The sequence below is a fragment of the Beta vulgaris genome, chromosome 6, assembly GCF_026745355.1.
Source record: "Beta vulgaris subsp. vulgaris cultivar EL10 chromosome 6, EL10.2, whole genome shotgun sequence".
In the NCBI taxonomy this organism is placed as follows: domain Eukaryota; kingdom Viridiplantae; phylum Streptophyta; class Magnoliopsida; order Caryophyllales; family Amaranthaceae; genus Beta; species Beta vulgaris.
Window position 1 is genome coordinate 52,496,650 of NC_079207.1, and position 5,509 is coordinate 52,502,158.

Here is a 5,509-nt window from a genome sequence, read left to right on the forward strand (position 1 = left end):
GTTCGTATACTTGGAGGAAAAAATCTCATGGCCCAAATAATATACTGGAAAGATTAGATAAAAGGGTAGTTAGTCGTGATTGGTTAAGTTTATTCCCAAATTCTAAGCTTTTCAATTATAATTTTACGTCGTCCGATCATTGCCAAGTCTCCTTGTCTATGAATGTGAGTAAGTGTAGAAAAGCTCCCCCCGTTTAAATTAAATAAATTATGGACAACTAGGAAGGATTTTGACTGTTTGATTAAAAAAACCTTGAGTACTCATTTCCAAGGTTCCCACATGTTTTGTTTCACTAAGAAATGTAAATTGCTTAAAGAAAGGGCAAAGAAGGGGTCAACTACTAGATTTGGAAATATTTTTAGACAACTTAGGAGTGTGGAATCTAGATTAAAATCTATTCAAAGTGAGCTAGTGCATAATGAGGATTGCCCCCATCTTATGTACATCAGAAATTTTTAGCAAAACAAGTTAAGTTACTCCACTTTCAGGATATTCACTGGAAGGTTAAAGCCAAATCAAATCACATTAAATTAAGTGATGCAAATACCAAGTACTATCACTCGTGTGCCTCTATTAGGAGAAATCGTAATCTTATTAATTCAATTCAAGATCCTCAAGGGGAAATAGTCACTCATCTGGCTCGAATTGAAGAATGCATTACTAATGCCTTCAAGCTTCGATTCATGTCCAATTCGCGTTGCTTGTTTGATGCCAATAATGATTTTGATCTTCTAAATGAAATCATTTCCGAAGAAGATAACTTGTATGTATGTAGGAAATTTACTTATGACGAAGTTAAGGCTGAAACTTTTGATTTAGCACCTGATAAAGCACTTGGGCCTGATGGATATCCTCCTTTTTTTTCCAAAAATATTGGACATTAGTTGGTAATTCGGTAGTTAGAGCTATAAAAGCTTTTTTCCATTCAGGTAACTTGCTTAAGGAAATCAGCCACACCTTTATAACATTGATTCCGAAAATAGACAATCCGTCAAATCCAAATCATTTTAGACCCATTAGTCTTTGCTCAACGATTTATAATATTATTTCTAAGATTTTGGCTAATAGGTTAAAATTTGTGATGGGTAAAATTATGAGAACGTATTGTGTCGGACTCGTCCGACCATAATATTTGGTCGGACGACTTTCAGGTGGTCTTAATTTTTTTTCTAGTCTTAATTTTTTTCAGTTAGTCTTCATTTTTTTTCAGTTAGTCTTAATTTATTTTCAGTTAGTCTAAATGAAAGTAACTTAGGTCTAAATGAAAGTAACTTAGGTCTAACTAGAAGTAACTTAGGTGTAACTGAAAGTAACTTAGGTATAAATGAAAGTAAGTTAGGTCTAAATGAAAGTAACTTAGGTCTAAATAACTTATCCAGAAAGTAATTTCTAGAATATCAATTTTCTGGAAACTCGTCAAAGTATATTTGATCATAATGTAATACTATCTATGTAAAAAAAAAAAAAGGCCAGAAAAGATAAAAAGAAAGGCAGAGGAGAGACAAATGATTCTTACAGTTTGTTGAACGCCGTTGAGATAAATAGCTTCAGAACAAGTAGTTTGAGCTGGACAAAGAGCACAAGTAGTAAAATTGAAAAATGTAAAGTGTCGAATGACACAGAGTGGGGAGAAGAAGGAGAGAAAAGAGAAAGTGTGTGGTGCGTATTTGATTCCTTCAAATTCTGACGCTTCTTACTCTAATGGCTCGTTCGAGTTTGAGTTTTGGGCTCAGCCCGTCTGACGGTAAGCATTGGTCAGACGGTCTGACCCAATACTTTCACTAGAATTATTCATCCGTTACAAGGAGCTTTCGTCTCTGAGAGATTGATTCAAGATAATGTGCTTTTGGCTCATGAAGTATTCCATTCCTTCAAAAATAAGAAAGGGGTGACAGGATGGTTAGCGATCAAATTGGATATGGAAAAAGCTTATGATCGTTTAGAATGGAATTTCATATTCACTACACTAGAAAAATTTGGGTTCTGTTCTCCCTGGATAGAATGGTTGAAACAGTGTATTACAACGGTGTCATTCTCTGTTTTAGTCAATGGTATTCCTGGTGAAACCTTTGTCCCGCAAAGAGGTATTCGCCAAGGGGATCCTTTGTCTTCTTATATTTTCATTTTATGTGCCGAGATCCTAGCTCGTCAATTACAGCAAGCAAGTTTGGCTGGTACTCGATCTATAGGTGTAACGTTAGGACACTCAAGAGTTAGAATTCATTTCTTAACATTTGCAGATGATACGATGATTTTTGCTAAAGCTTCCGAGGATAGTTGCCACACTATTAGGAAGATTTTAGATAAGTACTGCACTATGTCAGGCCAGCTGGTTAATTTTCATAAGTCTGCATTCCAACGTACGCAAAATGTTTCGGATCCTTTTTCTGCTAATTTTTCGGAAATTCTTCAAATGGAAAAATCCTTCTCTCTTGGTAAATATCTGGGTTGCCCCATCATTGATACTAAAGTTACAAATGCAACTTTTGCTGACATTCAAGAGAAGGTATTTGCGCAATTGACCAAATGGAGAGCAAACTCATTGTCCCAAGCTGGTAGGACAGTATTAATTCAATCCAATTTAGCAACAAAGCAAACTATCAAATGCAAAGTTTTACGTTGCCTCCTTCAGTTTTGTCCTCCCTCGACAAGTGTTATAGAAATTTTTTTTGGAATAAAGCTCCAGATGTTATATCCCCTAATTTGATTGGGTGGGACAAGATCTGTTACCCTAAAAGATTTGGTGGATTAGGCCTTAGAAAAGCTAAGACCAATAATAATGCTCTTCAATTTAAACTTCTCTGGAAAATTCTAGAATCTCCTGATAATTTATGGGTTAAACTAGTGAAAATAAAATATATAAAGAATGACGATTTATTTTCTTATAAAGTCAAAGCTAATGTCTCCTAGCAATGGAGAAAGTTGGTGGCCTTAAGAGGTACCTTTAAAAAGGGGTTACGGTGGATTGTAGGAAATGGTGAAAGTATTTCCTTTTGGTATGATAATTGGGTTTTTAATTATCCCCTTGCTGAGATTTGTGTTGTTCCTAGTGGTGCTGAGCATTTAAATGTTAGTGCCTTTATTAGTCAGGATGGCCAATGGGATAAATTACTGCTTAGAAGGTATGTCTCAGTAGAAGTTTCCAATATTATTGCTAATCTGTTTTGACCTAGTAATCATTTCTCGGATAAAAGGGTGTGGGGTCTCTCCCCGGATGGCAATTATTCTGTTAAGTCAGGTGTTGAACTTATTCAAGGTTTAAGTTTAAAACTGTCGGATCCCTCGGTTTTTTACTGGATTTGGAAATTAAAAGTCCCACCAAAGATTAAATTTTTCATGTGGAAAATTTGCCAAAATGGACTTCCTACAAAAAAGAGGCTAGAATTAAGTCATGTTTTTCTCCCTTTGGAGTGTGTTTTTTGTAATCATCACTCGGAGGACACAGTTCATCTTCTTTCTAGGTGTCCTTATAATTGATGTGTTTGAGGATCTATAGTCACGTTTGAAGTGGAGTGTTCCCCCTGTTATTGCAAATGATGTGCCCTTCCTCGAGTACTATTTAGAGTTGAAAGCCTCTTTCTCGATGTAGCAAGTTGAGTGCATTGCTATAACTTGGTGGTTTGTCTGGTACATTCGAAATGGGGTAGTTTTCTGACAGGAAAATTGTTCCCCAATAAAGGCTAGTCTGATGATTAGAGATTATGTTAAAAAACTAGGTATTATGGGAGATGTGGCTGATGTTGTAGATGCTCAGGTGGCTTCTCAACCTAGGCCACAGAGTAAGCCTAAAAACCGAGATCAGGTAAGTTGGTCCCCCCCCCCCCTCCTTTGGACTACTGTAAGGTTAATTTTGATGGTGCTAAACTCTCAAGTGGTCAAGCTTCGTTTGGGTTTGTTATTCATGATCCTGAAGGAAAAGTAATGCTTTGTGGGGCTAGGGTCCTAGATGTGTCTGATTCCATTCTTATGGCGGAGGCGAGAGGCTTCAATGAAGGTATTAGAGGGGATAGATCTCTGGGTATTGGTAAAATTATTCTTGAAGGTGACAATGTGGTTGTTATCAATTCTATAAGAAAGATTTGGAAAATTCCTTGGATGATTAATTCCATTATTTTAGATGCAGGTGAAGATCTTCATCTCTTTGAAGATGTTCAAATTTGTCATGTTTTTCGAGAAGCTAATGCGGTTGCGGATTGGATGGCGCATCGTGGTCACTCTACGACCAACACGACTTTCTGGTTTGGTGTTCCTGATTTACCCTTTGCCATATTCATCCGCAAGGATGCTTTAGGGTGGCCCAAATCCTGGGATCCCCCAGGCCCCCAGTCCTTTCTTTCCTTATATAAAAAAAAAAAAAAAAAAAAAAAAAACTTTTACATGAAAGTCCTCAATTCCCTAAAGAGATCATTGTAACTTATACGGTAAACTTACGCAAGACTTACCCTCCCCCTCCCTCTCTCTCTCGCTAAACCTTCACCAACATCCACCATCACACATCCATCACTAACACCACACCACCATCGTCCGCCACTCCACATATATGCGGTATGAAAATGCCAAATAAATCATACTGTTGTATATAGTAACTAAAGTATGACCAAGCTTTAGAAACACAAGCAGCCCCTTGGGCATTGGCTAATTATAGACGGGCCAACTTTATGAAGTTGAAAAACATCTACTAGTGAGAAATATTCAAGATAAATTAAAAAAAAAAAACAAAAGAATATTCAAGATATGCTCAACCAGGCCACCGGAGTACAGAACTCATGTCATATCATACTTTGTTGTGCTTGTTTCCACTCACAAAAATTTCTACAAGTTTACTAACAGAACTCATGTCATATGATGGCTCCTTGCAAGAGTTGCAACCCTCTAGAAAAAGCAAGTAAATATGAATTTTAACCCAATACTTCAAGATGCATCGTAACTTCCACGATAATATGTCACATACGCGTTATTGTATTCTGCAGAGTTCTGCAAGGTCATTCTATTAAACTATAATGAACTGCTTCATTGAATCGACTAAAGGTATTAAAAATTAGAAGCAATATAGATCTCCAGACAAAGAAAAAAAATAAGAAAGCGCGATATAGACTACAGAGCAGCATAGCTTCAAAGCACAGAAGCAGTTGGTAATCTGTGAAGCACAGTAGTGAGTAGTGGTAGCAGATTATATTAAACCACATTTTCAATCAAGAGTGATTATATTAAACCACTTGCACTTTGCAACTTGAACAGTAAGGGGAAAAAGGTAAATATCCAACAGCTGAAAGTTAAAGGAGCGAATCTGATTTTAAGAAACTAGTCTCAACTCTTACCTGAATCCACTGTCTGCAATTCAACACAAAACATAGTGACATTCTGCTGCTTGCAACGCCATAAACTATTTCTTACATCCTCATTCCCTTTATAATGAATTACTTGAGAGGAAAAATATTCACTCACGAGTTCAAAGTGATAAAAAAAATTGCTAAAAAATCAATTTAGTGAATACGATAATAAAATTGAA